This window comes from Otolemur garnettii, unplaced genomic scaffold (genome assembly GCF_000181295.1).
Source record: "Otolemur garnettii isolate 467f Iridium unplaced genomic scaffold, OtoGar3 scaffold00008, whole genome shotgun sequence".
NCBI lineage: Eukaryota > Metazoa > Chordata > Mammalia > Primates > Galagidae > Otolemur > Otolemur garnettii.
The window spans coordinates 25,012,669-25,024,469 of NW_003852403.1; positions in this window are offsets into that span (position 1 = coordinate 25,012,669).

Consider the following 11,801-nt stretch of genomic DNA (forward strand, 5'->3'; position numbering starts at 1 on the left):
GTGGTAGGCAGTGGAGACTAGCCTGGCTGTCCCTCATTCCTTCCTCTTTATCTTGGTTCAACTATAAACTGAGACACACAAAGTTTAACTAACTTGCCCAGAATCAGACAGTAAGTGACAAGGCCAGACAGGCTGGCTCCAACACTTGTGATCTTAACTACTTGTTGGGGGGAAAAATGTGGGAACAAGTGGGTGTGGCATTGTGAGGCAGGCCTGACAGACGTAAGGAATTTCAGAGGACGCTGTTGGAGATATAGGAGCAAAGAGGAAGGGGGCTGATTTGGTTCAGACTGGAGAGAAGTGAAGCCTGGGAACTTTGTTTGGAGAGGTGCCTGACTATTGTGGGCACATGTGTGTGTCCTCAGAAGCAAAACAGCCTGCCTCTTTATGGTCGGTATGGCACCTGCATGCCCAGGGACGCCTGGACCAAAGGGCAAGTGGACTGAACACTACTTGCAGAGTTAATATCAAAGAATTATTGTCAGTTTCTTTTCTAGCTATGATAATGATCTTTCTTTCCTTCTTTCCTCTCTTTCTTTTCTTTCTTAAGGTTTTTATCCTAGTCTGTGGCTATTTCCCTGAGAACGTGGGCCCAAGATCCACAGGAAATGTCATGATGCTGGAATGAAGGTGCTAGGGAAGATTCCAGGTTACATGGAGACATTTCCCCATGGCTTTAGGCAGATCGTATATCTGGGAGAGCTTTCCCACACTCATGAGTCTGAAGGCTTTACTCAGCAGAGCCAGCAGGGAGATGGTAGGGTTGCTGAGAGGGCCCAGAGTTTCGCTGGAAAAGAGCACACCTCGAAGCCGCAGAAAATGTAGGTTTGAGGTGGACTCTTTCCTAATTTAGGGCCAGGCCTAAATCTCACTAATCTGCCTATGTTATCTTTTTTCCTACTTTTTACTGATGTCTAAAATGCATTCAGCCTGTTTCTTAGGTGTATAATAAAAATGTTTTTAAAATATCTGTTTTCTTTTAGAGGTTTGTAAATAAAATATTTCCAGGGACTGTAGTATGCTTATCTTGGATTTGCTTTAAAAGAATTCATTTAGGATATGTGTGTGTGTGTTGGGGTGGGGGTGGGGGGTTCCTCTTTGAGAACATATTTTGACATATTGCCAAATAACAAGGTTTTTCTTTTTTACCCGACTGAAGTGCTCATATTAACTGATGGCTTTGCTTCAGAATATTTCTCCTGCCTGCTAAACAAACGTGTGGAACATCTCATGATTTGTTCATTATGAATAGTATGGGTGGACTTTTTCTTTCTGTTTTTAATTGCTTCTTAAGCTAAATATAAAACAGAACCAGCCTTACCATCGTAGCACAGTATTATCATCCCACCTTCATAAATTAGTTTTGGGGTGGAAGTCTGAGCAAAATAAATAAATAAAATGATCCATAGGGAGGGTGAAATGGATGTGGGTATAAAAAAGCAAGGTGGACTTCATGTTAATTGCTTAAACTCAGGAGATGGACACCTGAGCATTTATTATGCTGCTCTCCACTTTTGTGTTTAAGATTTTCATGGCAAAATTTTCAGAAGTGGAGAGCATGGGCAGCAGGAGACTTTAAGGATGAAGAGGAAGAAGGAAGTCATGGGAAAGGCTGTGCTAATTTTCTGTGCACCAAATTTCTATGGTGCCACCATAGAAAACTCTAAATTTTGCCAGAAAGCAGGTGTATTTTATATCCCACCTTCCCACAGGAGCAGGTGACAAGGAGCAGGTCTGCACTGAGATGAGTTCATGCGTTTCTGAGTTGTGGGCTCTGGGCATCTGCAGTGATTACTCCCTTGATGAGGTAGAAATCAAGAAAATGTTCCCTTTCTTCTCTTTTTGTTCCTATGTTCATTTTTCTACAAATGATAGGGCTGGCGTGGTGGGGGCTTCCCTTTTGCTTGGGAAAGGTCACTGGTGCAGTTGTCCTGCGGGGTTCTAGTTTTTAATTTGGGTGTGATGTTGCTAGTTTGGGTGTGAGGTCGTGTTTTGAGTTGACCTCATGGAACTCTGAGACCATAAGAAAGTTGGGATGACTTCGCGTAGCATGGCAATCCTTAGAAGTTACATCGGCAATGCGACTCCTGAAGAAATAATCCCCATTTAGTCATATATACCCATGAGTATGCTAGAGTTAAAGAGTTAGATTAGGAAGAGAAAAACATTGGGCTTTACTTTAACTTTTTTTTTTCAATCTCCTTCTGGAAATACAAGATTCAACTTTTGGACGCCTTTTAAATTGCTGGCCTTTTTCTTCTTGTGACTCATGGCAGAAGCCTTTCAAGTTACCCTATGTATAACCCCAGGTAGGAGAGCATGACTGGGCATAAATCAAGGTGAAATACAGACCAGTGATCAATCCACTGATGGTGGGGCTCCAAAGTATGCTCCACGTCCTGTTTGACCAATTTCAGACCTTTGTAGCAGCTTCTAACTTGTCTCACTAGCTCTAGGTCATTACCTTAGTAATTTTAAAATTTTTTGTAAAAATAAACTAGGCTCACTGTCATCTCATCTACTTGGGAGAGGGGAAGATTGCTGCAGCCCAAGAGTTCAAGGCTGCAGTGAGCTATAATCATAGCACTGTACTCTTGACAGGAGTGGCAGAGTGAGATTTCATCTTAAAAAAAAAATTGTAAACGGTCACACGGGTGACAGGTGTGGGCAACACAATTCTGATACTCTGAGCTCCTCTTCTAAAGGGATCACCACGCCTTTAAATGGTTTTAATGTAACTGAAAGTAAAGAAATGTAGGGCGAAGGAAACCTCTAATCTTCCCCATTCTTCCCCCAACTTCTCTACAAGGGCCAAGTTTGTTAATCTGATTGGGTCAGAGTCTAGGTTAGAAGCATGCAACCAGCAAAGGTTTCATCGGGCTCTACTGGCACCCAGATCTCCAGTCACCTTCTTAAATGTGAGGAATCCTGTAATCATATTCTGCCCCCTCATCTGAAAATAAGCCCTTGGTTTCTTTGGTCCTAAAGAAAATACTTGAGAGATTAGTTTGGCTTAACTATCCAGAGGTGATTTACTGCGATGGGAATTGTAACTGCTTGGATAGAAAAAGGAGTGATTGTATTTGCAAAGCAAGTAAAAATCAAGTGCTTTTTATGCTGCTTTCTGTGTGCTTTAAAAAACAGGTGCCTTGAGTTGGCATTAAGCTCCTCAATTGTTAAATAAGTTTTACTGCCACTCAGATAAAGTGAAGATTATGCCCACATTGCAAGCTCTGAGCCAGGTTTGACCTGGCTAGCATTTTTTTTTCACTTTGGTATTTCCAGGTTAATTAAGTTCTGAGAATCTCAGGACTTAGTCTCTCAGCAAATCTGGCTATCTGGCTGGAGAAAACAATTCAGTTGCTAGTAGGTGTGACTCCTTTCTTTAAAAAAAAAAAAATCAGCATCAAAACATATGCTTTGTAGTAGCTAAGCATGTATATTTTGAGAACGTGAGATCCAAGTGCCTGAATTCAGATGCTGCTGTGACTCCTATATCCTTGGATAAATTGCATAACCATTCAGAGTCCATTTTCTCTTCTTTCTCAGAGTTGTATGAGGATAAATGTGTCACTCTATGTGAAGCTCTTAGAACAGGGACTGGAACCAGGTAAGCCCTCAATCTATGAGCACTTTTAGTCAACATTCCCATATTCAATGGTCTTATGGCACCAAGACTGTCACAATGTTAAATTCTGATGATAGGAGTCAACTTAGCTTGTCATATCTCTAAGTTTTGCTTTTTCACTCTTTGTTGTCTGAAAATGCAGTTTAAAAAAAGACAATTGCATTCTTTAAAACTGACTTAATTTCCCCAGTAGTAGTATGTGAACACTGCAGCTAAAATATGTACTAATACTTTTCAGAATTTGTCTGAGTTTATGTGATCTCCTTTGGAACACTGTAGTTTATTAAGCATTCCTTCTGTGGGCCAGGAGCAGTGTCTTATGCCTGTAATCTTAGTACTCGGGGAAGCTGAGGTGAGTAGATTGCCTGAGCTCAGCAGGTCAAAACCAGCCTGAGCAAGAGCGAGACCCTGTCTCCACTAAAAATAGAAAAACTAGCTGGGCATTGTGGCAGGCCCCTGTAATCCTAGCTACTTGAGAGGCTGAAGCAAGAGGATCACTTGAGCCCAAGAGTTTGAGGTTGCTGTGAGCTGTGATGCTGTGGCACCCTACCCAGGGCAGCAGAGTAAGACTCTATCTTAAAAAAACAAAAAAGAGGCTCAGCGCCTGTGGCTCAAGCGGCTAAGGCGCCAGCCACATACACCTAAGGTGGTGGGTTGGAATCCAGCCCGGACCCGTCAAACAACAATGATGGCTACAACCAAAAAATGGCTGGGCGTTGTGGCGGGCGCCTATGGTCCCAGCTACTTGAGGCAGGAGACTCGCTTGAGCCCAGGAATTGGAGGTTGCTGTGAGCTGTGAAGTCAGGGCACTCTACCCAGGGGGATAGCTTGAGGCTCTGTCTCAAAAAAAAAAAAAAAAAAAGAATTATTTATTACTTACATGCTTTATTCTTGTCAAGTTCCTGCTTTGAAAATGTGATGATGTATCTGCCAGCCCTCAAAACTAGTCAGAACTCTCTGTCTCTGAGGTACACACCTCGGTTTGCCACACAACTTCCTCCCTAACTTGGCCAGAACTGCAACGGGGCCACAGTTGAGCCAGACAGGGCAGAGACATCAGTTACAGCTTCAGATTATTGTTCTTTGTCACTTCCTCCCCGCTGCCTCCACTTCCCATCCCCAAAACATTCTCATCTCTTTATAAACTACTGAGCTGATTAAGAACAGGAAGTCAGTTTCCTGATAAATATTATTGGTGAAGGGCAGTCCTTTAGCCTGCCTGCCTTCCTCAAACAAAGCTTCACTCACGTGGGATCCTGGTCATTCAGCTAAGGAAAATCATGAACAAGTTTCTTGCTGATTCGCACTTTATAGTCCAGGGATTTCCAGAGCCCAGAGTTTGACCAAAGCTTCCTTTGGCTTCTCTGAGGTCACATGGAAAGGCAGCAGACTCAAGAGAATGTGTTGGGTTTTGAATTTTGTGGAAGATGGTCTTGTTTTTCTTACTAGGTGCACTGGTTCGTTCATTCCACACACATTTCTCAGGGCAGGTTCTGCTGGTTACCAAAGACCAAACCCAGCTTCTTCAGATGAAGTTGAGGGAAAAATACTTGTAAAGGAGCTTTAATTCATAATTCCATGGGATTTTTTTTCTTATGTCTGATATAAGGGCAGTTTATAACTAAAATCATTTTTGAAATCTGAGAACTAAAAGTCAGTAAGTAATCAGCCTCCAGCAACAAAAAGGGGTGTTAGAAGCAAAGTATTACAGTAATATAATGTATATTACATAAAAATGAAGGGAATGAAGACTTTCTTTTTTTTTTTTTGCGATGGGATCTTGCTCTATGGCTAAGGCTAGAGTGCAGTGGTGTAATCATAATCATATGTAGGCTCAAATAATCCTCCTACTTCTACCTCCTGAGTAGCTGGGACTGTAGGCCTGTGCTACCTGGCCCGGCTAAATTTTTAAATTTTTTTGTTTGTTTGTTTTAGAGATAAGGTCTTGCTATGTTGCTTAGGTTAGCCTGAAACTCCTGGCCTCAAGCAATCCTCCCACCTCCCACTTGAATTCTAAAGCATGAGAATCAAAAGCATGAGCCACCACACAGTTCTTCATGTCCTCTTGCAGTCAATGTCTAGCTCAGTGCCCAGCACCTCAGAGGTGCTCACAAACGTCTTGTCTTAAGATCTTATGCACCCACCTCACCTAAACCAAGGTAGTGTCCTGGACTTGTTGCACTCTTTCCCCATCCAATTCTAGCTAGATCTTGCCAATTTTACCTACTAAGTGCTGCTTTTTCTGCCCCATGCTCTCTGCCTTGTGGGGAGGCAGATCAGCTGGTCCTGATGGATCATTGGATTTATGTAGGAAATGGTTTCCCAACTGGTTTTTGGCCTCAAGTGCTGCCCCACCAACCTACTCCCATAAATCTTTCTAAACTAAGGCTGACTGGATCTCTCCTCTGCTGAGAAGGATCAGCTTTGTCTTGCCTATATGATGAAGTCTTTGACATCATATAAAAACAGCAAGCACTTTCATACTTCTTACTCTGTTTTCTTCTAAATGTTTCAGACAGGTTAACTTTATCCCTGCAACAACTTGAGGTAAGGATTACTATTATAATCTCCCTTTGACAGGTGAAGAAACTGAGGCACAGAGGTCAAATAAATTGCTTAGGGTCAAACTGCTAGTAAGTGATGAAGCAGGATATTAAGGGTTTTCCATACTCCTGCTTATGTTCGCAGCCTGACCTCTGGCCACTTCTGCCATGTTCTTTATCCTGCAGCAGTGGCAGCTGCATGCCGTTCTCACCCTACCTGTATCCTTGCCCCATACCTCACTGTACTTTTGCTCCTGCTAAGCGCTCTTTCTGGAATGCCTTTCCCTGTTGACTCCTTCACAAACTCCTACTCTACCTTCAGACTTGGCCCCAGCATTCTTCTTCTGTGAGTCTTCCCACCTTATTCCTTGTGTTGCCATTGTATTCTATGCTCACCTCTAAATATCTGATGGACTGCTTTGCATTAGCTGTGAGACTGACGATGGAAACCAAGAGCTAGAGGTGGTCCTCAGGAATTTGCACTCAATTAGGGGAAAGAGGCAAAAAACAAAAACAAAAAACCCTGAGTAATACGAGCAATATAGGAAAGGTAGACACAACACATTTTAGGAGGAGACAGAAGGTCGAAGAATCCAGACTGGGGTATGGGAAAGACCTTTCTGAAGGAGATGATTTCGAGCTCATGGATGGAAAGGAATTCACAGGATGGAATTGGGGAAAAGGAAGTTTTTTAGACAAAAGGAGGAATATTTGCAAATTTAGAGCCAAGACAACTCACGGTAGGATTGGGCAAGTTGTTGAGTGTATGTATGTAGTTTTTTATCTTTCCTACCTGACTGAGCTTTTTCAGGATGTCAAATCTCTTGGGCCTGATTCAAGCAGGTCCCAATGAAACTAGATGAGAATTTGGATCTGAAATTTCTGGGCCTCTGCTTCACTATCTGTTAAATGTAAGGGTGGCATGAGGTGCTTGCTGAAGTCCTTTGGATTGTTTGAGATTCTATGACCCTACATAAAGAAGAGAAGGCAGGCAGGAGGCCATCAGCTGGGAGTCCTGGAAAGCTGGAGAGGATATTCCATGCCCTGATTTTTGCCTATAGGTGAAAAAAGAAGGAGATGGAGAATGGTAGTGGAGGCAAACTCTCTGCTGCATATAGGGAGTGGAAAGCCTCTTGCCACCAGTCCTAGAGCTGAGTGTGATGTCTCAAAGCCACTTCAAAATGAAGGGTCCCTGTGGAGACCTGAAAGACTGAATATACAAATGGTCCATGGCCAAACTATGCATAAAAATAGAACTCACACTGAGACCCTGCTGCAACCAGCCCAACAGTAAACAATTCAGAAAGTCATACTACTAATACTAGCTATAGTAACCAAGTCAGGAAACCAAATAATAACCCTTGCCGTAGTGGGCCCTAACAGCCAGAACTTAATTAACAACTGACAGCTTCCCTGATTTTTGCATCAGCTTCCAATTTAGGACCAACAGGAGAAAGCCAAATACGTGCCCCTGAGCAATTACATAGGACGTCACTTCTTGTTAGCCGCTACAGTCTCCCTGTGACAACCCCTAGAAGCCTTCTGTTTTCTCCCCTATAAAGCCACCTGCCTTTGGGTCTCTGCCAGAAGCAAGTGATGGTGGCTGGCTTCCTCACTAGAGCAAGTTCTGAATAAATGGCCTTTGCTCGTTTTCATTTGGGTAGTCTTCATTCCTGTTCACAGACTGGAAAAGGTTCCATGAAACTCTGGATGTTCTGTTTATTTTTCTTTCCATCTTGGATCCATTTTCCTTTTCTTAGAACACTGGAGGGTATTCTACAACATCTACAACCATTGACCTGGATCGGGCATGTTTGTACTAGAAAGAGCACCGTTTTTATGAGGTTAGCAATAGCACCTGGATTCCCAATACTGCTACTGGTGCTGTGACAGCCAGCAAGTCTTTCAGCCTTCTCCTCTCTGCATTCCCTACCTGTAAAATGGGACTAAAATTGCTTGCTTTAATGCTGGAGCCAGGCCCCGTGGTCCTTGGGGTTCACATCTTGGGTTGCACCTCTCAGCACTTTTTCACTGATCCCAGTCAAATTAAAACAAATCCAGACTAAAACACCTATGGACTTTATTTGTAAATACTGTTGCAAGGAGGAAACTATTGTAATAGATAGCAAACTGACCACAAAATCTGCAAGAATCTCAAAAGAGACCTCGGGCATGTGTGGTTGCCAACGATTGCTCCATATTCCAAGGCAGGGTGAATGTGGGACAAAGTCAGTGGCTTGTGGAGGGGAGAAGCCTAACTAAAGTCAGGTCAACTCTCATTAGCAGGTGTTTTGTCCAGGTTGGTCAGTGGGGACAACTTGGGTAATCATTTGTGAGATAGCACTTGGAAGGTCTGCCTGTGGTCTTGTTTGGGTAAACAAGGGGGCATCCGCAAGTCTTATCTCAGTCACATGGGGAAGAGCCGTTCTTTGCAGGAAGCTGCTTAGAAGCACAAAGGGAAGGAGGATTTTCTGAGTGCCATTTTCTAGTAGCACAGGGCTCAGGCCAAGTTCCACACTGTTGTCCATCTATGGATGAATGGCTAAACAAGACGTGGGATATACATTCAATCAAATGTTATTCAACTTTAAAAAGGAAGGAAATTCTAACACGTGGCACAATGTGGATAACTCTCGTGGACATTATGCTAAGAGAAACAGGCTGATCACAAAAAGACAAATATTGTATGATTCCATTTATATGAAGTACCTGAAGTAGTCGAATTCATAGAATTGACAAACACAATATAGAATGGTGGTTGCTGTGGTGGGGGGTAGTGGGTGGAGAGGAGAGTGGAAAGTTGTTGTTTAATGGATACAGAGTTGGCTCGGCGCCTATGGCTCAACCGGCTAGGGCGCCAGCCACGTACACCTAAGGTGGCGGGTTCGAATCCCCAGCCCGGACCCGCCAAACAACAATGACGGCTGCAACCAAAAAATGGCCGGGCGTTGTGGCGGGCGCCTGTGGTCCCAGCTGCTTGGGAGGCGGAGGCAGGAGACTCGCTTGAGCCCAGGAGCTGGAGGTTGCTGTGAGCTGTAATGCCACGGCACTCTGCCCAGGGGGACAGCTTGAGACTCTGTCTCAAAAAAAAAAAAAAAAAAAAAAATGGATACAGAGTTTTAGTTTTGCAAAAAGAAAAAATTTCTGAAGGACTTTGCACAATAATGTGTACAATAATGTAAATATATTAACAATACTGAACTGTACACTTAAACATGGTTAAGGTAGTAAATTTAATGTTGTATGTCTTTTACCACAATTAAAAATTTTATAAAAGTCATTATCATTCCTCCATTTGGTTCAAGGTTAATAATAAATATTTATCACTGCTTCGGTGCAGTGGCTCGTGCCTATAATCCTAGCAATCTGGGAGGCTGAGGCGGGTGGATTGCTTGAGTTCAGGAATTCAAGACCAGCTGGAGTCAGAGCAAGACACCCCCATCTCTAAAAATAGCAGGGCTTTGTGGTGGGCATATGTAGTCTTAGCTACTTGGGAGGCTGAAGCAAGATCACTTGAGCCCAAGAGTTTGAGGTTGCTGTGAGTGATGACACCATGGCATGTCTACCAAGGGTGACAAAATGAGATTCTGTCTCAAATACATAAAAATAAAAATAAATATTTATCACTGAACACCTCAGAGGTAATCACAAATCCCTTGAGTGGAGGAAAAATAGGGTCTAAGAAATAATCTCCTGAGGACTCTTATTTGTGTTATTCCTGCAAGAGCAGCTGAACCATCTATTGAAAGGTAAGGCAAAGATCAGTTAGTTTAGTATCTTACTGATGAGACATCTTCTGATAGGAATGACCAAAATGAAAAAGAGAAATATTAATATAGAGGGTCATATTAAGGTAAGGTGACAGGAGTTGGATCCTGAGGGTATCCAGTCCAGTGAATTCCAAGAAGTTGGTAGATGAAAATCTTTTGATTCTGCAGTACCACCCACTGAGTCTGTTGAAGCTGAGATGTCAATGCTCTTGGCACGATTGTTCATGTTCTTGGTTATCTCTCATATTAGGGGCAGTCATGACCTAAGCATTTCATCAGACTTCCTTATGGCCCAGAGACTTTTCCAGGGAGAAGAGACATGGCTCCTGCATTGTCTTCTTCTGTGATGAGTCCTTCAAGGTATATGTCAAGTCATCAAGGCTTTAGCTGACTACTTCCTTAGATGCTGTGGGGACTGGTAGCTACAACCTAGGCCACCTAGAGTCCCAGTGAAGATCAGGGCCACCAGATATTAGTTCTTGGTGACACCAAGGCAGAAGGGAGGGAGAAAAATTGGAAATGTTAATTTGGAGGAAAATGAAAGAATTGAAAATTTGGTAGGTGTGACAATGTGTGCAAGATGATAGGATATGACACAATCTGCAGGTAGTGACAAGACTGGTTTTTCAATTACCTTCAATTTATAAGAGACTCTAGCTCAAAGACAGTGAACAGGAGCAAAGTCTGGTAACCTTCACAGGGAATGCTATAGTTTTCCATGGAATTTTTTTCCAAAGATACCCCTTTTGATCAAAATAATCTCAAGGAAAATTATTCTTATTCATAAAATTAGTCCCATTAAATTTGACCTAATTATTTACACAGATTCAGTACAAATGGTGATTTAACCTATGGACTTTTGAAGTTTGCTTTGTGGAAGATTTCATAAAGAATTTCAGGATGGACTTTTAAAAGTCTCTTAAGCAGTGATTTTCAACCAGTGTGCCATGAGAGGATCTTAGGTGTGCCACGAAAATGGCAATGATCATTAATTAAATTATTTTCAAAAGAAGTTCAAAGCACAAAGTATTTTTTATTCTTTTTTTTTTTTGATCAACATAATTTAAGGATGCTGTGGAAGTTTAACTATAGGTTGAAGCGTGCCATGAGATAAATAAAAAGGTTGAAAAACACTGCTCCCAAAGCTACTAACTCAGGCCATGAAGCACTCACATCACAGACTTCACCTGCATTACTCATAGATTTGGGTGAACTCCTCTCTTCTCGAGGTTCCTCAAACAGTTTAAGTTTTCTTGACACACTGGGAACATTGTGTCTCATCTGTAAGACTGGGACTCCTGTAAGCCAGGCACAAGGCCAGTTTTCCAAAGAGGGCTTTGTAAGCATTGGTTGTATAAAGTCAACCTTAATTCCTCAAAACTAACCTAACCAGACTTCACATCTTTTGTATTAACCTGGATGGAGCTGAAGCACATTCTTAGTAAAGTATCACAAGAATGGAGAAGCAAGAATCCAGTGTACTCAATTCTAATATGAAGCCAGTAGTCAATCTAATATACACTCACATAAGAGAAAAACTCAATTTAACCCAAGTTGGGGGGTGGGGGAACAAGAGAGAGATGTAGAGAAGGGAGAGGGTGAGTGTGTTCCCACTTAATGGTCACAGTGTTAGGGTGTATAGCACACCTCTTGGGGGTAGGACACAAATATAAGAGGGACTCTACCTAACAAATGCAAACATTGTAACCTAATTCTTTGTACCCTCAAATTAACCTGAAATAATAATGATTTTAAAAAACCATATCTGATTCATTCTCAAATATGACATTCTTTTTCAAAATAAGCTTTGTTATATAACCAATGTTTCTGATTATGTTGCATTAATAAGGAGAACAGATT